Raw genomic sequence first — 21,740 nt, forward strand, 5'->3', positions numbered from 1 at the left:
TAAAGACCACAAGCCTCTAGGCTTCTAAACCACAATAAGGACCACACTGAGCTAACGGTTCATGTAGTTAATTCTTTACTTATGCACATAAAGTGCATTTCAAGTGTGTTCTTGTAGATGTGTATTATCAACTAGTTTAAATCTGGTGCTAAGGATCTGGGAATTGTTTGTGTTTAATGGAAGGCCACTTTTTGTGTCTACTTCATGTGAATGATATGCCACAAGTAATAATGCTGACATGAGCCATTTTCTCCATTCTAAACACTGCAGCCATGAATATCTTTACTCTACTTTCTTATTCAGTTACATTTTTGAGCCTAAAACCGAAACCATCTTAGCCAATTTCACACATTTATTAGCATAAAATGACATTCCTAATAAAGTGCATTTGCATTTCTGATTTGAGTCACTTTCCCATTTACTTTCACATATAGGATGGCACAGTGACTTCAGAGGTCATGAATAGCTTGTGACCAGCTATTAACTGGAGTAAAGCACCTACGTGTGCTCTAAAGGGGGAAAAACAGGAAATGTGAATATTGGTAAGATGTAAAGTGCTTAGAAATGGAGTTCACCATAGCTCACCATTAAAATAGAAATAATTTGTTATATGAGCACATATATACACATCTATTTACTGCATGTAGTTATGTCATATCTTATATGTGTGTATATGTGTATGTGTGTGTATATATTGTCCCAGATGGATGGGGACTCTACCCGGCCGGGACACCTGGATGGTCCCCGTGATGGACAATACCTCCCCTGGGCCACGAGGGGGCAGCCGCCTGGGTCTGCTTATGGGCAACTGGACCGGAGCTGGGACACTCATCCCTACCGGAGGACGTGGCCACCGCCAGGGGGCGCCCAGACAGCTGTTAGGTCCTGGATGGCAGCACTCCCGCCACACCCGGAGGAATTCCCAGGGGCACCCGGAGTGCTTCCGGGGGCTTTCTTGACACTTCCGCCACACCAGGAAGTGTCGTCAGGGGGTGCACCTGGAGCTCATCCGGGTCGGTATATAAGGGACCGCCTCCCTCCAGAAGCTGAGCCAGAGTTGGGAGGAAGGAGACAAAGCTTGTGAGGAGGGCAGAGGTGGTGAGAAAGAGAAAGAAGAAAAGGTTGGTGGAGGAAGGCATTGTGGTGCTAAAAGAAAATAAAAGAAGTGTGTTTTGGACATTCTGGTGTCTGTCTGTCTGTGTTCGGGGGTATGCTTTCCACAATATATATATGTTTATATATATATATATATATATATATATATATGTTTATATATATATATATATAATATAAATAAATATAGTATATATATAAAGGTACATGTTCCTGATTGACTCACTGACAGATAAGAAATTCTTGACCATTAGCAGTAAACCTAACGACAAACACTTTTCACTAATGAAACAGTCTTATGGTCCTGAGGCCCAGGAACATTCAAGTTAATTTCATTATGAAAAACCACATTAGTGTTTCATATGGCTGTTGAAGAATAGTCAGATGGTATCATGTTGTATTTCAAGTCAGTAGCATTGTGGTTAAAGGTCTGCCTGTGTCCTGTTTTTATCTTCATCATGTTTTAGTTTTTATATAAAACATAAACACCAAAGGATAAAGCTACATGTCCCTGATTAATGACTGGCAAGACGTTATTGGCTTCTTGAAGACAACTTAAAGATAAAAGGTTTTTCATTAATGAATCAACCTCATGGCCCAGAGGCCTAGAAAAATCCAGCCTCACTAAAAAGTTAGTTAGCTTGTGATATTTTCCATTTAATAGTTGGAAAGGGCAAGCTTAGTGCTGGTCTACTGTGGTTGCAGAAAAGTACAGATTCCTATCTGTCCAACATTGTGGTCCAAGTCCTGCTTATACACGGTTGTTCTTTAATCTTGAATTCTGAATTGTTTTTAATTAGCTCACATGTCTGAATTGCTCTTGCACAATTATTTAGGAGTTTAAAATGAGCACTCCAGTTCATAAGTACATCATTAGTATTCTATAATTGGTCTCTTCCAGTATATTCTGACATTATAACTGTGTTATCCATTACACAAGGAAAGTAAAATGGCTTGCAAAGTTCAAGCCTTAACTACTGCTCATATGTATAGTTAGTCACAGTTTTCTCTGCCTCCTCCATGTTGAACCTCCAGGAGACTCTAAGAAAATAGCTTAAGGACCGTAAGTTTCTCAGATTCTGCCCATGTTGTTGAAGCAAAGCAGCACAAGCACAGAGCCCACAAAAATCGTCAGAGGTACCAGTAAGGACAAACCCACCTTGAAGAGCAAGATGACCTTCAAAGGACCTCCCTTTACAGTTACACCACAAATGTGGCTTGAAAGACTGACACACCCCAGTAGGGATGATGTCTACCCGACATTAAGAGGTTACTACTGTATGGATATTCTGAGGGGAGAGTAAAGCTAGAGGCTGGAAACAAGGAATGTGTCTATACATTTGAGAACAAATGTCATTTACTCTATAAAGTTTTATGCTGAAGAAGCTGTAAATAATTGAATTAAGCTTAGTTTCTTATGTCCTGCTTTGCCAAGTACCCCCTAGTGCTCACAATATTCAGTACGCTTACAGTATTAAAGCCAAAATCATTAAAGGTTTAAGACGGTTCTGTCAATAAAAAGAAGTAAACAAAAAAAAAAACACTGATAAAGTGCAATAAGAATATTCGCTCAGAAAGAGCTTTCATTAATGAGTACAATTATAGTTTTGTAACTGTTCACAACATTAAATAATGAAATTTAGCATTTGCATACAAAAAAAAGGAAAAAAACCTGTAAAATCGTTTTCCTCTCTACTTGTTGAATTTCCCATTTTTAAAGTACAAGAGTGTGAAGCCATTGTATCACTTGACTTGTCATTATCAGTGAGCTTGTTAACAACAGTTTTTGGAGCGCTCATCTATTTAATTAATTAAATGATATTCCTCATTTCCTAATCCCTTCACATATAGAACATTAAGTCATTAACAAAACCACAGGTTGAGTAAATCTTGATGTAGCTCATTATCTGTTAATCTTACAGTTAGCTTTGGTGATCACAGTTGCAGGCGTCTTCAAGATCCTCGTGGTTCTTTAATGTCTCTCTTTATAGTATTTCATAATGATGGAAATGATCTAATATTGAACATTCATTTGCAATCAGAAGCTTTGGATTCTGTCAGGAACATTGAACACAAATTCACTTAGCAACATTAGAACACATTAGTCCTACTTATTCATATGAATTACTACAGTGTATGAGCAACCCATGGCTTTTTACAGTTTTCACACTTGGCGACGAGTACACACTGAATAACTTCGATTTACACAGATAATCATAGCCAGTGACAAATACAGTATTACCAGGAAACACACAAACAACAAATTCTTACCCAGTCACAGTTTTCAGTAGATACAGACATCTGATAAGTTTAACTATGCACATGGCTTCGAGTGACTGGTTAATGTGCCATCTTTTTTTTTTGATTTTAAGAAAGGTCAAAGGGTAAGGGTGGAGGTGACGAAACCCAAAATGGGCTCTGGTAAATGGACTTGAAAATTATACATTGAGCTATTCTTATTAAACAAGAGCTCGTTCAGAATTGCACAGAAAAGACAAATCTTATCATTCCTTGTCTTTGTACATCTAGTGAGTTTAGCTTTAAGAAAGTCTTGAAATGATTCTGGTCCCTTTGACATTTGGCCATGCTAGCAATACAACACTCACAATAGCACACTTACACTCCCCAGTAACAGTGTTTATATGCAGACCTGGTGTGTGCATCAGTAAACTTCTGGGGCCATGTATGATTGCATCAAAAACTTCTTCAGACACCTTGTTCTCAGTTTTATAATGCATAATGTCTTTATTAACATTCATAAGTTGTCTAATAATACTGGATAACATTTTATTTCCAAAGGTTTTGGTTCCTGAAAACGTCAATCTGAACACAAATATGATTTGAGATTAATTGCATCATGTAGGAATTTGGAAAAATAATTAAATGAACTTTTCTGAATTTAGCGTGTTTAATTGCTTAATGATGCTGACACATTACATTAGTTAAATTCAGCTAAAAATATTTTGGTGCCGGCTTTCATGTGGACTCAATATCTGATATTTCTCATTTTAGTGTCCTACAATAGTCCATAAGCACTGATGGATTCCACTCGCATTAAAACTGCTTTTCCATTGTTTCAGTGTCCGGGTGAAACTTTTCACCATTTTTGTCACTGACTGTACCAAGAAGCCCAAGTGTGGATGCAGAAAATCAATCCTTAGCAATATGTTGCACTTCATGGTTTTATATGCTTGAAGCATGTTGTCAACCAGCTGAACATTCTTTGGTGCTCTGTACTTGCCAAGAAAATTCTCAACATCTTTCTTGAATGTCTTACATGCAATTTCCTTCAGCCCCACTAGCAGGTCTTTTAAACTGCTTGTCATTGATGATGTGTCTAATTTGTAGACAATCAAAAATACCTTTCCTAATCATGGAATTAGTCATCTTCCAACCCGCTATATCCTAACTACAGGGTCACGGGGGTTTGCTGGAGCCAATCCCAGCCAACACAGGGCACAAGGCAGGAACAAATCCAGCCCACTGCAGGGCACACCCACACACCAAGCACACACTAGGGACAATTTAGGATCGCCAGTGCACCTAATCTGCATGTCTTTGGACTATGGGAGGAAACCAGAGCACCCGAAGGAAACACATGCAAACTCCACCCAGGGAGGACCCGGGAAGCGAACCCAGGTCTCCTTACAGCGCTACCACTGCGCCACCGTGCCGCCCATCATGGAACTATCTGTCTCCAATATTGAAATCTTTCCTTCTTTGCTTTTCCAAAATTTTTCATTAGTCCATTAGTTCATTAGTCCATGTTTTATATGTAGAGGATGCAAAGATACATCTGTTTGGTGGACGTGTGGTTTATGTGCCACATTTTCTGCCCTGGAACAAAGTGCTTATTTAGCAACCAGTTCTTTAGCACAAATGAAGCAAAGTGTTTGGTATGTCCAAGCTACCTTCCTAGTAGCAGTGCCACTACTTTTAGATCACCACAGATGTTCCAGTTGTAGTTGTTGTACCGTATACTTTTAAAATGAGAAGAAATCTCAGAAATAGGCAATTGCAATAAAACTGTACAAAAGGTGTTTTTCAGTCGGCCAAAATTGCTCAGGAAGCAAACTCTTCATTGTCCAGTGTAATGTATTTACTCCTTAGGACTTTACGCCCCTTAATTAAGGAGGTTTTCTAAAACCAAACGTGCTCACATTAAATCCTGCCGGATTTTCTCTTAGTGTTTATGTGCCCTCCCAAAAAACGTACATGTTTGGTAGATTTGGTGGGTCACAGTGGGTCCAGTGCAGCTCAGAAACTCTGCCTTCTTGTACCCTTCAAATAAAAAAACAGTTTAAGGAAATGAAATGAAACACTGGACATGTTATATTCCTGGCTTTAGTTCAATCGCAAATTGTGTGTCATCTTGAATAAACTTATCAGAATGGTTCATGTTTTATTATATATAAAGATTTCCTTTTATAAATCCAGAACATGATGTAAAGAAAGGAGAGGAAACTAATCTATCTGTAATCTATATAATCTATATGTTTATATTTATTGTCTGAATGCTGCAATCAGTTTGTAGTCCAAATATCTTGTATCCACCTCAGGAATAGTTCTTACCAGCTTGTAGTAACAGTAAACAAATAATGAATTAACTTGGAAGATAATCACTTTAAAACCATTCGATGGGCGGGACTGTCTGGTCTTCATACAGTTTGTGAACCAGTGAGAAATTCTTATTGATGTGAAAGCTTTGAGGACAAATGTTGTCCAGTATGTGGGTTATGGCGGCCTAACCAACCTTTTATAAACTTATTGAATTATTCACATAATTCATTAATTAATCTATTAATTTCATAATTGGGTTTGATTTTTTTGTTGCCTAATGATACGATGGTTGGCACTGTCCTCTCACTGAAGACGATATTCAAATCCTGGCCCGCACACCGCCTGTGTGGAGTTTACACGTCTTTCCCATCTCTGCAGCATTTTCTACCGCATCCAAAAATATGCCTTGGGTTAATCAGTAAATCTAAGTTGGCTTGGTGGATATATGAGCTTGTTAGTCCTATGATTCACTGGTCCCTTGTCCAGATTTGATTTTTAACCAGTGCCACTGTCACTGGCCTTCACAATCTGACTTAACAAATGGACAAAGTGGGTGCAGATAATGACTGAACATGTTCATCTATTGCTTCACTCCAAGCCAGCATAATATATATGATGTTTGTTTCCATGTCATGTGGTGTTTTCTTCTTGCAATGCTGTTCTAGAAATGCAAAGCTTCTCCTAAGCATTTTAATAACAGATTGAGCAAATGTGACATGTCCTTTGCACTGTGTGCCTGTTTAGCTTTCTCCTTCACGTGATACCATCAGCATATTTCACACAGTCTGTGATGCAGAGTTATCAACTGAAGGTAGCTAATGATAATGTCATGTTATTCTTTTGTTGCCACTGAAGCCATGAGTCCCTGGCATGGCTCATGTAGTCCTAAAGTGCTTTTTAGTTAAACTGTGACTACCTGAATTGGTTATTGGCTAGTCCCCTATAAGAAGCCTTTTATGGTTACCACATCTGGGCTTTATTACAGAGCCCTTGTGCACATGAGAATACAGCACCTGGAGACAGTCCCTTAGTTTGTTTGTAAAGAAAGATAATGAAATTGGAAAATGCACACCTGTTAGGTTACAAAGTGGATAAACCAAAAAACAATGATACAGGAGATTCTTTCTGCTGGATTTTGGAGATAAGGTGGATGTTGCTGGGGGAAAATAAGGGAGTGTTGACCGGCAATGCCACAATTTCTCAGTGGAGTATGTTTAAAGACTTACTCTCAACTTTCATATTTCAGGATAGCAAGATGTTTGGCTTTCCTTCTGTGGAGAGAATAATGCAGTAGATGTTGTATATTGAAAATGGAGTAGCATTCAGATTGTCCATTACAAACTATTAAACATGTCCATAAGGTAAGCTGAGGTCCCCTGAATTGATTATCCTGTAAGCTTCTTTACCCTGTAGGACTAAACGTGACCGTGCCACAACTGTCTTGGAGAATGTCAAATGTGCTGCCAGATGTTATGAAGGAAGGTAAAGCTCGTCCCAAATGACCGAAAAAAGAAAATTAAAAGCCAAGTGGAAGACAGTGCTTGTAGGGCAAAAGAAAAGAATAGTCGCCGGTATAGGTGACAGTGTTGTTAAGAGGAAGATGTAGAACGAATTTTCAAAAGTCAAAACGCAAAAGGCAAATTCAGTCAAAAAAAAAATTAGCAAAACATTCTTGGCAGCCTAAATGTCCTTTTCCTAAATAATTTTTGAGATTCAACAGGGTTACTTTTTTTCCCTAAAATCGTGAACGATAAGCATGATAAGAACGATAATGGTGGTCATTTTTATAGTTGCAGAAATAAGAACATTGCAAGCTGAACTGCTGTTTATCATGACACTGGCAGTGAGTGCCATTGCTAAAATAATAATGTAGGCTACACAACTCAAACTGGCATTGAGATGATATTGCCATTGAAATGAAAAAGAGTAACAACACTAAATATTGGTCATTTATTATCTGGGGCTCTGTTGAGCCTCATTACCTGAACCTTTGACGTCCATTATTTTTAAATGCAAATATTACTCCACTGCCACAAACAGAATATTCCGCACCTTTACTCAAACACGTGAATATACGCCTAGACAGAATCACAGTGATATCTGCCAAGCACATGTCTGTTTTGCGTGTGCATGTTTAAGCTGGGGCGGCACGGTGGTGCAGTGGGTAGCGCTGCTGCCTCGCAGTTGGGAGATCTGGGGACCTGGGTTCGATTCCCGGGCCCTCCCTGCGTGGAGTTTGCATGTTCTCCCCGTGTCTGCGTGGGTTTCCTCCGGGCGCTCCGGTTTCCTCCCACAGTCCAAAGACATGCAGGTTAGGTGCATTGGCGATTCTAAATTGGCCCTAGTGTGTGCTTGGTGTGTGGGTGTGTTTGTGTGTGTCCTGCGGTGGGTTGGCACCCTGCCCAGGATTGTTTCCTGCCTTGTGCCCTGTGTTGGCTGGGATTGGCTCCAGCAGACCCCCGTGACCCTGTGTTCGGATTCAGCGGGTCAGAAAATGGATGGATGGATGGATGTTTAAGCTGTGCCATCCAGTTAGGGTTCTTGGAAGGCAGCACCTTTTTCACTCAGAGAGCTTCACAAATGTGAGTAGACATTAAATGCACAGACCTGTTCACAGTCCACAACACAGCAAGAAAAGACACCTTATTCAGAAGTGTTGTTGTGCTGGATGCACAAATAACAAACATGCTGACAATATTTGGTTAGAACCACTGTAGACATGTCTCCTAAATATGAGTGGCCAGTCCTGAAATTTACTGTCCCATTGTTTGGGAAAGCTTCAGAAATGATTAGTTTAATGAAGATTAGCCTTACTGGCTAAGACCAAGTCATATGTCATACTACTAGTAGACATTGTCTTTGTTCATTGATGACATCATCAGGTGCAGTGCAATGTACACATTACTATGAATTATTTGTAGGTGCATGTGCATGGAGAAGTCCCCAGTTCATATATGAGTTGGGCAAACCGCAGCATGCTTTCCCATCCTTGACTTGTTCAAGTAACAATTTGTCATTAAATATAAAGGGAGCAATCACAAGAGAATCAAAAAAGATAAGCTCGAAGGAAAGAGTTTGAATGTTTGATGTGAGTCCCTATTGGCTGGAAGACTGGCAGGTTCTGGCATCTCCAACCACTGCAGAGGTTTGTGGTTTTGATTTTGGGAGTGTTGACGACACTTTAGTCTAAGTTTGATTCAAACCCAGTTGCTTTAGGGGAACTTATTTAATTTTGTGGCTTTCATTCTATCAAATCAGGTCATTCTTATATATTTTTAGCTTCTTAGGATATCATCCAAATAATTTGTGGACCCAACTAAATTAGTAATTCTCAGTACTTCACTTTTCCATTCCTATGTCTTTACAAATATTTAATTAAAACACACACTTTGTAATGAATAGAAGCAGGTGAAAATAGCACCAAGTTGCTGTTGCCTTTTTTTTTCGGCTCATTCCTTTATCATGGGCATCTCCTTGTCAATTGACAGCTGGTTAGGAAACCAAGAGGCAACAAAGAACAGAGAATGTAGCTTTTCAAGAATAGAAGAAGAAATTAAGGGATCAAAATCTTAATGGTTCCCTAAAATGGGGGACAAAATAGCCTGAGCCATAATTAAGAAATTGGTTTGGAACAAATATCTCTAGCTACTGTGGCCCTCAATGACTGAATCTGAGGATGCCACGTCTACACTGATATTTTTAGTTTTCCCTTTGTCTTCATTTTTGAAGCTTTTCCCTTTAGTTTCCCCCTTGTCTTCATTTCTGAGACAGTGAGTTTGCTTAGGAGAAAGACTGGATAACACATGCCACTTACAAACAAATAATAGTTTGTTGATAACAGGAGAAAAAAAGACAAATCTACTAGATCTCAACTTGTGTAAATCCTATAAACAAGTGAACCTGTGTTTTAGGCACAGCTGTTTAGACATCGGTCTCTATTTTATATTCTCAGTCCCATATAAGAAGCTTACATTCACTAACTTGTTCATGTTGGTTGACAACAAATGTAAGTGCATCGACAAGCTGGGTACACATTGGTGCACATGCTCATGTAAAAATGATCAGACATGCACAAGTGTAACACTGTGGTTTGATTATCTCAGTTTTGAGGATGGTAACGTCAGTTAACAGGAACTTTTTACCCCCCGATTTGGTTTCTGATATTATTTTCTAATTATTTGATTTTTCAATATGTTCCTTTTTATATTATTCCTGTTTGTGACAACATCGCAGCACTGTTTTGTACTATGCTTTGGGTGATAGTCACCACCATTTTGAATTTTCCACCATGACTGCAGGCTTCTTGTTATTGGCAATGACATCTGGTAAGTACCACGTCACTGACAGACATTGGACGTGTCATGTCATGGCCATGCCCCTGTTTAAGAAGGCAGCACAGTTGCTTTTATGTTCAAGTTTGTGGATATCAAAGCAGTTTTGTCTGTGCTTGCAGCTATGTTTTAAATTCTTTTGCAACCACAAACTCTGTGTATTTTCTATTTCAAATTTTGGCTTACTGTTTAGCGTATGGTTATTTTTTAGTTTTTGTTGGTAAACACTTCAGTTTATTTTCTTAGACTTTAATTCTCTCTCAGAGATAACAGATGATAATCAGTTTCTACATAGTTTTCTATCTGTTTTAACAAATCCATGTCTTTATGTGCACTAATTCTGTATTTAGTAACTTGCATTGAGCACAGGAAAGGCGTTATATAAATTAAATTTATTATCGGTAGTGGTAGTATTAGTATTATTACATTATACTTGAGAACTTGTTACAGCACTGAAACTCAATTGAATTTAATGTTTCTTGTTTTCTGTACAACAGTACATACTGGCCTGCCTTTCAAGTCTCAATCTGCTCATGAAAAGTTCTGTTGGACTCCCAAAGCATTACTGTATGTTTCTCAGCTTTGTCACATGCACATCACTCTCACTTGTAAGTATCTTACTTTGAAAAAGTTGACTGTTACCACTATTATAAACTTTTATTTTACTTGTCTTAAAAAAAAACTTGAAAGGATTCAAACATGTTATGTGATAAGAGAGCACACAACAGGGGAAGGCGCTAAAAAGTTACAGAAGAGACCTCATTCATTCAATTCTTGTTTTGAACCCACCTAAGGAGATTCAGAGCTGGAGTTTACCCTGTAAACATCAAGGAACCATCCCAGCCCAAACACATTCACTCACACACATTCATGTACTAGCACTGGGCACACTCACAGACACAAATGGGTCCAACCCGCAAAAGAAGAAACCTGGTGTAGCCAAAGTGCATTCAGGCTCCTTATAGATGTTGACCAGGCCTGGTTTCTAACCCAGTCTTCTGGTGCTGCGAACAAGGAGAGGAAAAAGTCAACTTCAAGTAAGCAATTTGAAATGGCAATTTGATTAACTAAGTACCTGAGCATCATTCGCCCTAATTCAGTAACAATGAGAAACGATGGCTTACAAAGGACATGTCTGCTCCCTGTAGTGCAGCTAGCCATGACCATTACAGGAAACCCCAGAAAATCAGGATAGCATTAAGGTGCAGTCTGATCTCGATAGCCCACCATGTCACTCGGCTTCAACAAACACCTGGAATGTTATACCTGCTCAAGCAGGAAAATGAACGAGCAGATGGCTGTTTTGAGGAAGAGAAGGGGGTTGAAGAAGTCAATGTTTTTTTAGTATTTGCACCCCAGCTCAACAGGTCGTTGCACCAGGTTTACATAAGGTTAAGCTGATTTTAGGTAATCATGTATTTTGATTTTCTGAACAATCATATATGTTATTTGAACATTTGGTAATAACTTCCTCAGGCAGCCTGCATTCACATTGTTACGTGGAATATTCTGAAACCCTCCAAATCCAATTTTTGGTCACATTGCCAGACTGTAGAGTGTCAGTTAACTGCATTTTCGGCCAATTTAGAATCTCCCATTCATTCATGTCTGGGAATGTGGGAGGAACACTCATGTTCACTGATGGAGATGGCATAACACACCACACAGGATATGAACCCAGAGGCTAGATCTGCAGTCCTAGCCATTGTACTGACCCCCCCACTCCCAGATTTTTACTTTCAGGTAAATTAAATAATATTATACAGTTTGATTTCATTTCTCCCTCCTAGAAAATCTCACAATCTTGTAGTGGATGCTGGACTGTTACCTCCAGTAAAGCATACATACAAGTAACACTTGGCCATCTTACATCTTTAGTAAAAGAAGAACAATACGACCAAAGAGACGCACTGAACTTTGTCTTTTCTGTAAATTCTGAAAGTATGAACATTTGGTCTCTGGTGTTTCACAACACTAGGATGATACAGCAGCAGCAATATTTACATATTGACAGTGACACTGACGGTAACCATGTTATAAATTCAGATCTTTAGATTCTTCTTAGCTTTATTTTATCTTAAATGTTTTTCATCACAAAATACTCTGCACCAAACAATTTAAATACAGCAGGAAATACACACATTTATTGAACGCATGAATTGGTGCAGAGGCCAGGCTAGCAGGTTGTTCTCCGACTCTCCGGAAAACGCCTTGTACTGCAGAATTCCAATTCTCGGTCTTGGAATGTAGGAAGAAGACTGGTGAGGCAGTGTGACAGACAGTAACCAGAGACAGAAAATCCTGAGGGATAAACTTGACCCAATAACACTGGGCAGGAAGGCAGCTGAGTTCATTGTGTGAGTACTGCCATGTTCTTAAATTTGTATAGTCATAACAATTTTCAGTTGATCATGCCAACCATTTATGGATCAAGATAAAAATGAAACTGAAATTCAGAATGGCAGACAACTTGTTGAGCAAAATGGGAGAATGCAGAAGGCTAATTGAACGTACATGAATTAACATTGAACATAATAAAGGCTGCAGGAAATTTGACTAGTTAATGAGTAAATTACAAAGGAGTAGCAAAATATAAATGGATTTAAAGGAAAAAGGAGCTTTTAACAAAAGTATGAACTTGTCTTATTTAGCTAAAAAGTATTTGGATTGGATGAATAACAAAATGAAAAAGGATCCAAATAACCAAGCAAATTTTATAATTTTTGTAAATATTATTATTACCTGCTAAACTAATTTATACAATGGTTGAATCATACACCACTTTATAAATGTATCATCACATACGGTTCAGATGCTATGAGGAACGAAGTGAGTGTTGGGGGTGAATCTGGATCTGGTACATGGATTTCAAACTAAATATGAAAAATAAAAGCGTATTGAAAACAAATTCTGGCAAATGCTACTTCACTCTTAATGTTTTGGAACTAGGATTACACTGGTCTGCACCAAAATCATCTGACACACACACAAAAAAAAATAAATCAATGTAAGTTACATTTTTAGGTGTGCAGAATCCATTTTTAAAATTGGTGTTTGTCAACAACAAACAAACACCATTTTGAAAAACATTGTTCATTTTTTAAAATTAAGTTACTTTTATTTTATAGCATGCATAGTTTTCATGTTCAGAATATTATTTGAAGTATATTTAATGCTGGAATATTGTACTTTTCCACATTTGCAATATTTGTTGAGGTAGAAACAACCCAAATGAAGCATTTTCTTTCTTGGCCTTTTTTTTGTTTAAATGTTTTTTGTACAGAAATATGAAATGTTGGGTTGATCCATCCAAGGTCTTGTAAAGGGGAATGGTACACAAACAGTAAAATAATACACTGTCTTCCTTTATGAAAAACAAAAAACTATGTGCCTTAATTTTGCTGGGTATACAAAGGTGGAAAACTATGAGGAACTAGATGAGGAGCTTCTGTATTTCTACCAAGCACTTGGGTGGAACATGTCTTTAAAAATCCATTTCCTACACTATCATTTGGATTTTTTCCCCGAAGAACATAGGAGCGGTCTCTGATGAACATGAGGAGAATTCCACCAGGACATTACTGAAATGAAGAGACGTCATAGTGGAAAGTGGAGTGAGTCTGTGTTAGCAAACATCTGCTGGTCATTCCACCGTGAAACACCTTCATAGGATTATAAGTGGAAAAAACAACCACATTTTGTAAATAATAACTATATTTAAAAATGATTGTAAGTGTAATCAATAATTTTTCAAGTCTAGTTTTTAAAAATGTATTATTATTTTCCAAAAATATGATACAGCATATAATGAGGTGCAGCATACATTGTAGTGATAAAGAAACTGACAGAAATAGACCTTATGTGCAGTGTAAAATAAAAACTATAATCTAATAATTATATATATATGCAGTTGTCATGGGGAATGTTAGTTTCTTCCCATATGCTGAATTGGTTTGAATGTGTCTCTGTAAGCCCAGTCCTGTTGCTGGTTGGGGGGTTCATGTACAGTACATTACATTAAATAGCAACTGTGATGGCAAATGATTGTGTGATGCAAGTCATGAGGGCTGAAGAAGCAACAGGTTATAATTCAGAGAGCATCACAAGACACTTAATGAGGATTATTTAACTACCCACAGTAAACAGGATAGAAGGCCACATGCTAAAGAGCTAGGACAGATATTGTGAATATTTTTCAAACTGAAAGTGTCTGGTGTATCTGGGGATTGTTATTACTGGGCAGAGATAAGTTAATGTGTTTGAAGTATAAAACTTCTGGAACTTGAGGTGCTCTCTATTTTTAAATCATAATACAGAGGCAGTGGGCCATTCATCTTCATGCAGTGTATGCAGCCTGATAGCTAACTTGACAACATATGCTGTGTCTGATAAGTTAGTTTTATTGTATTCTTTTGAATGAAGTACACATTTACAAATTTCTATTTTGATATGCAGTCACCTTTTAGAACATTAGAAAAGTTTTTACAAGAGCCATCCATTCATCCCTAAAAAGCTTATCAATCCTATCCACCTAATTTCTCTGAAATGACATCAAACCAAGATTTTAAGGTCTCTAAACCTAAACCTAATCTAAAGTCCTCCTCTCCAACACACTATTTAGACATTTATTCCATGCATCTCTGGCTTTTTATGTGAAGAAAACCTTTTAATGTTTATGCAAAATGTACCCTTAACTAGTTTCAAATTGTGTCCCCATGTTCTTGTTGAATTCATTTTAAGAAAACAGCCTTGATCCAATGTATTGATTCCTTTCATCATTTTAAAACCTTCTGTCATGTCACCTCTTAATTTCTGTTTGCTTAAATTGTAAAGAATCAACTCTTTCAATCTCTCCTCATAGCTCATACCTCGCAGTCCTGGAATCAGTCTAGTCTCTCTTCTTTGGACTTTTTCTAGCACTTCTATGTCTTTTTTGCAATCTGGAGACCAAAACTACACACAGAACTCCAGGTGCAGCCTCACTAGTGCATTCTAAAGTTTGAGCATAACCTCTCTTGCCTTGTACTCTACACATTGTGCCTTATAACCTAACATTCTGTTAGCCTTCTTAAATGTGTCTCTATGTATGTCGACTGTGATGAGTCCACTATTAATCCTAGGTTCTTCTTATGAGGGATACTTCCAAGTTTCTGACTTCCATTGTGTATTCAGATCTAGTACTGTATTTTTACTTCCAATGTGTAATACCTTACAATTATTTTCAATACATTTCATCTGCCATAAATCTACCCAAGCCTCCATTCTTTCCAAGTCTCTCAGTAATGATTATGATTCTAGACTATCAGCCATTCCACCTAGTAATGAATATGTCTGGGTTCAGTCACTGTTTTAAAATCTACAGTTTGGTTCTGATTGCAGAACTAATTAATAGTTAGGTGATTTCATTATTGTATTAAGAAAAGACAGAGTAGTTGAAAAAGATAGTAATGTGTTCGTAATGGACAGCTCATGGAATCACCTGAAATATCGATCATGTGAAGTAAAAGAGCAGAAAGACTTGGGGCGACTGTTTGCAAAGCAATTCTTCAAACTTCACTCTCCTGCTGCCTAGTTGGTATATACTTAAAATTAGTTTTCTTGGGGTTTTGTTAAATGCATAATAGTGTTTTGTGATAGAGGCCTGAAGGAGTCTTCTCCCACTTTAGATGATACGACTGAATGCTGCTGTGGTCATAGAGCAGTTCACTTTGTGCACACACTTGCATCAAGTTTGGGAGGAATGCTCCTACTCTTCACTGAGACAGCTCATACTTTATGTTGGTTAATAAAATGGCTTCATACCTACTAAACGGCTCTACTAACAGTTTATACAAGCAGCAGATTGATATCTAACAAAGCATCACTCGATGGCTACTGTATATTTAGCAAAGAGACATAGTAGCTTTGATCATTATAACAATATTTTATAATTGTGACTGATGCTTATGAGTTGGTTTTCCGTTAATTAAAGGATAACAGTGAGATTCATGAATGTGTTGTCTGTCCTGAAACCTACAGTTCAATGCTATAAGCAGCCCACCCTTCGATTCAAAGTAATTCAATTTACTTGCAGTACTTTAATCTTTATCTGAGAAATGTCTTAAAGTGCCTTCACAGGTAAGAGCAGTTTTCATTTTGGTAGACTGTTGTCATAAAGGCTCATATATCACGAGTGGGTTTATATCTGTAAAACAGGATATAAATGAAAAGACTGAGTGTAGTCATTTTTTGTATTGGAAATAAATGTTGTAATCGACAAATATTTTTATGTGATTTGGAAGCCAGTGTGGTTGCTTGTAATGTCTAGTTACCAGTTGGAGCGTTCATTAAAATTAGGACACTTTAAGGATTGTAGCAGTTACTGGCATTAAATACTAAATATGCCTACATTTTTTTTCAAGCAGAATTTTTGTATAAAATGTATAGCTATGATCAAAATCTTACCTATAAACTTATTTGTTTCAACATTTAAAAAAAACTCAGTTCTTTGGATTTTAATTTTTAAAAATTTTTGGCAGTGTTGATAAAATTCAAATTAGGTAAAATTGTTGATAGTAAATGTTATGTACAAATCCATTTTTTCAAATATCATTTTTCAATGCACATTAAATACAAAATTTACATTTTCATTTTACAAATCAATTTTGTTGCACACAACTTTTCTCATTTTTTCTCTTTGCATACCTAGTGGTCCCTGTGGCCCTTAAGCAGGTTTTAACAACAGATGGATGGACAATGAATGGCACAGAGTTTCGTAAAGCATTTTAAACCTTGCTGAATGGAAGCAGACAGCACTGAAAACTAAAGAAAACTCAACAACTTACATATTGTGTGGTACCGTCTACCAACTGTACTCAAGGGAAGCAAAAGTTAAACTTTGGGGTTAGGACTGAGTAAGTAATCAATTTCATGTTTCTGTTCTGAGTTAAGTTTGGTAAGAGATGTTACAACGTCATTTAGTACTTAAACGATTTTATTTACAACAAAAACTTACTATTTATGTTTATACAGAATATTTCCATTCATTTTCCCTGCTACAATTCTTTTTGTATATGGTTGACTCAATACCTGCCTGTCTGTTTTTATCTCCTGTGCTTGTTTTTGTTGTGGGCTACGCAGTCTCCCACGAGACTCATCAGAAGGTTATCTGCACACTCAGGTGTGTGTTCTACCTTTACAGAGGACAAACAGTACATCATATCAGACTTTCTGTGTGTTGGCCCTGTGAATAACTGTGTACTGTACTATCACAATTTGTCGTCTTGTGGAGATGTGTTCATTAGAAATGCAGTTCTGTTCCCCAAGGAGTTGGGGATGGTTAGAAAGCTCAAAATCAATACAAGTTCTCCTTACACAGTGCACCCTGAGCTTTGTTGAGCTTATACGTGACATTGTCTTTGTCACTCTGATCTGTGCACTTTTTCTGCAATGCTCTGCCTAAATGGCACATTACACGCCTCCTCAAATTACCTCCAAGATGACATTACAACAGTTTTGACAAGAACAGACCATTCAGCCCAACATGCTCACCAATCCAGTTTATCTTACTTCTCCAACATTAAATCAAGTGGAGATTTGGAGGTCTCAGAAGTCCTACTGTCTACCACATTACCTGGTCACTTATTCCAAGTGTCTGCACACCACTACCAGATGCAGCCTACAATACAAACCAAATACTGCAGTGATTTCATTTTAAAAAAATGTAAAATGTTTGTTATTAACAAACAAGATGACAACTTCATGTTAAAACTTTGAAATGAGCAGTCCTTTTAAACAGAATGGTCACGTCATTTTCTAAGTTACTTAATCCAGACCAGAGTTATGGAATTGCTGGAGCCTATCCCAACTTGCATAGGCTATAAGACAGGAATAAACCTTGGACAGGGCGGCAGTTCATTGCTGGGCCAACACACACACTCACCAAACACACACTGGGGCCAATTTAGTGTCACCAGTTCACCTAACCTGCATGTCTTTGGGCTGTGGGAGAAAACTTACACAGACACATGCAAACTGAATTCAGGGAAGTCCTGGGACACAAACTCTGGTCTCCTCACATACAGCAGCACTGCCACTGTACCACCATGTTGCCTGAATTATAAGGTGGTATTTCATATTTTGTCAATACAATGAAATGAACTAAAACCAAACAACCTGCTAAACATTGCTTAATGTTTTCAAATATATGAAAGAAAAACTGCTTCATAGATATTATAAGATCACAATGTTAATTATAGTGAATACTTGGAAATCTGTATAAAAATACATAGTTTCTAGCATTAGTTGACACTAATTAAACACTCAGTGCAGAGTTTTTGTTATTAAAAGCTTTTCTTTTTCAGAAATATTTGAGATAATGAACACGCTGAATGTGTTCAGAACAAGAAATTAAATATGTATAATTAATTGGAAGCAGAAATTAAACCATACTTTAGCTATGCAGCTTGAATGCTGCCAGTTAGCTGATCCACAATGTAAAGCAGCCATTTTGGGCTGAACAGGAGATACGAACACAGGCTGTCTTTAATAACATCCAAAAATTGATGAGAAAAAAAGCCATTTTTAAACCAAACCTAAGTTCAGTTCAGGCATTTCAGTTGCCAAATCAGAAAAATTAATTTTGTACAGTACACATCAAGATCAAGTTTATTCTTAGTTAATAATGCTAAAGGGTTAGTGTTTGTTTTTCAACATTGCAGTTTTAAAGTGGAAAATGCTAAAACCAGTAAGTTAAAATTGTAATCATTGTCAAATCTTTTCTAAAAAGTAGATGTTTCTGCCTGAAAGAAAAATAAATACTGCAGACAAAATGTACTAAAAACCAAATGTTCATAGTTAGGAGTAAAACTTTGCTAGAGACTAAAACCTGGAGGATAGAAAAAATGTTGATAATGCATAATAAAGATGACTACGGACGGATAAGCATACAGGACCTAAATTAAAGAATGTCTGCAAGTGATATCAAGCAAAAAAATAAAGAAACAGCTGTTCTTGGACTGCAACTGAATCTTTGACCTCGGATGTAGTGATATTTAGAGCACACAACGTAACTGGAATTGGCTTAAAAATACCTAGTGGCTTAGGATGAGTATAACTTTATTCCTTCCAAAAACAAGATGGAATATACAAATCATGATTTATGACCTAATGGTAAATAAATCAGCAGGAAGGTGAACAATAAACAGAACCTTGTATTTATTAAAAAGAACGCAGAAAATTGCTTTCTTGCGTGCATCAAAACACACCAGGGATGCTCCGGTAACTGAATGTCAGGGAAACTGCAGCTTACAATTTATTATGCCAACAGACTTCCAAGAAACCCAATGGAACAGATCAATGGCCGTTACTCTGCACTGACTTAGAGAGCCAGATGCCCTTTCGACTAATTTAGCAAGACAAATTCATTTAACTATTTTTGGGTAGTAAAGAGAAAAGAAAAACTGGAATATCCAGGAATAAATCAATTATTAGGCATTCTCTATCAGGAATACATTATATTGTAGATACCATCTTGATAGGACTCATTTAAGCCATGCCAAAGATTTGTGATGCAAAGCATCATCCATCAGGGACAACCTAAATTGTGAAATGGGACTGGGACAGGCACGAGTGGAATGAGTGATCAATGAACTGCAAAACATTGAAGAGTAGTGGACACAGGGATGTTGGTAAGTCGAGTCTTTGCAGAGTCTGGTAAAGAAAGTTTAATCCTGCGTATAGATAGTACAGACTTTGAGATTATGGAATGTAAAAATCACTTAATATTCTAAACTTAATCACAAAATGTTCCTAAAAATTTGTTTGGAGGGAGAAATATCACTTTAACAAAATATGGGCACAATTGCAGATTTGGATATAACCAGACTACAGTATGAAACTTCATTTCTCACCAGTTTGATAATATTAAAGTGTTACAATATGACAATGAGCAGAAATGAACTATTTTCTGGTATTTTGTTTTTAAGAGTATCATTGTTTAAGTGCCTTATTTTTATTTGTTAACTTGGTAGTCTCTTTTAAGATTATTTAAGTGACATATACAGTATTATTCTTTTATTGTAGTCTACGGCCTTATCCAGGCTACTATGTTTTCATTTAAAAACACAGACATTGGCATCCATTTTCATGTTTTGTCTACTCTACTCTGTTTTCAACCCTCAAACATGGAGGCTTTTTAAAATGCTCTCCATAGCCTGAGACTTTTAAAAACACAGTCACAGAGTTTTAATGTGACAGGTGAAACCGTAGACTATTGAAATCCCAGACTCTAATGATGCTCTGATTTGCTGGCGTTTTTACATAGCCTTTCCCTGATTGGATTTTGCTCTTTACAATGTCTCATTCCCTGATTGGTCACCCATCATGGAAAAAAAGTATATTCCAGCATAGTTGGCAAGAAAGAGTTGAATCCCATGACTGGTGGCATTACTCCCCTTTCAAAGAGTTTTCTGTCAATGCGTACTTGCCCTGCATAGATAAATGTCTTTGACATTTGTGTTTTCAGTCGTTATACTGTGAATGGAGATACATTTGTAAACAATGTGAAAATGGTAGTACAGACAAAGATTGTATTCATTTGAAAATCTCGTTTTTAAATGAAAACATAGTAGTACTGATGTAGCCTAAGAGCTTAAATGCCAACTTTTGAGACAATTGATATAATTTAATTAGAGTGGAACCTTGGTTTACAAGCATAATTTGTTCCAGAAACGTGCTCGCAGTCCAAAACACTCGTATATCAAAGTGAATTTCCCCATAAGAAATAATGGAAACTCAGATGATTCATTCCACAACCCAAAACTATTCATATAAAAATGATTAATACAAAATATAAAGTAAAAATACATAAAACAAATTAACTTGCACTTTACCTTTGAAAAGAATCATGGCTGGTGTGAGTGAGTTTCTAAACTCTTGTGGGATTCCACGCAATGGGACGACACGCGGAAGAGCGTCCCAAAGCAATCACAGTCTCCCAGCGCCATAGCAGTTCACCGTAAAAACGAATCCGAAAAGATCGCAGACATGCTATAAGCACCTCCGGTCGATGGGTGATACAAGGAACATTATAAATGTGCAGAGCACAGTATTACTTGGCCACGACCCTGCCTGACAGCTGTGTCTGTGTATAGGAGAGTGGCAGATCCCGCTACAATAAATAACCGCGCTGTTGCTGTTTCAAGCTGAATAAAGCTGGTGTTGCTAAAGTACTGAGACTCAGCTTCGTGTTTTGGGGTGCAAGACGTGGACTCTCACGTCACAGCACGCACGTCACAGCACACAGTCACAATGCTGTAGTAAACAGTATACGCTCGTATGGATGTTGACTATATGAGTGAGGCACGCCGACTCAGACGGAGAATAGGAGACGATTGCCCACAATCCCACAGCGAGAGAGAGAGAAGAACCATCAGCTCAGTTGTGATCACATGACACTCAGCAGACAAAGCGTATACATACTACTCATATTGCAAGACCTCGCTCATTTATCAAGTCAAAATTTATTAAAAATTTTAGCTCATCTTGCAAAACACTCGTAAACCAAGTTACTCGCAAACCGAGGTTCCACTGTATATTATTTAATCCTTTATTGAGAAAAATCCATTTTTAGTTCATTTTTAAGAAAGATTATTTGTTTTCTGCTAACATTTTTAACAAGCATTAGACATCTCCAGCAACAAACTGGCCTGACGTCTTTCATCCTATTTATTGTAGTTCACCTGTTTATCTTACACA

At 37.4% G+C, this 21,740-nt stretch overlaps 2 protein-coding genes across 3 annotated transcripts in view; both read right to left on the minus strand.

Annotated features, from left to right (window-relative positions):
• LOC114649283 (uncharacterized) overlaps nt 1-21,740 on the minus strand; it is a 282,139-nt gene that overhangs the window by 250,575 nt on the left and 9,824 nt on the right. The gene's annotated exons all lie outside the window — the stretch shown is intronic.
• Nucleotides 21,395-21,740, minus strand: part of slc30a2 (solute carrier family 30 member 2) — a 293,279-nt gene continuing 292,933 nt past the window's right edge. For both annotated transcript variants that reach the window (XR_007934590.1, XR_007934589.1), the window contains exon 10: nt 21,395-21,724. The gene's annotated coding sequence lies outside the window, so the exon portion shown is untranslated. The remainder of the gene's footprint in view (nt 21,725-21,740) is intronic.

This window comes from Erpetoichthys calabaricus, chromosome 3 (genome assembly GCF_900747795.2).
Source record: "Erpetoichthys calabaricus chromosome 3, fErpCal1.3, whole genome shotgun sequence".
Classification (NCBI taxonomy): domain Eukaryota; kingdom Metazoa; phylum Chordata; class Cladistia; order Polypteriformes; family Polypteridae; genus Erpetoichthys; species Erpetoichthys calabaricus.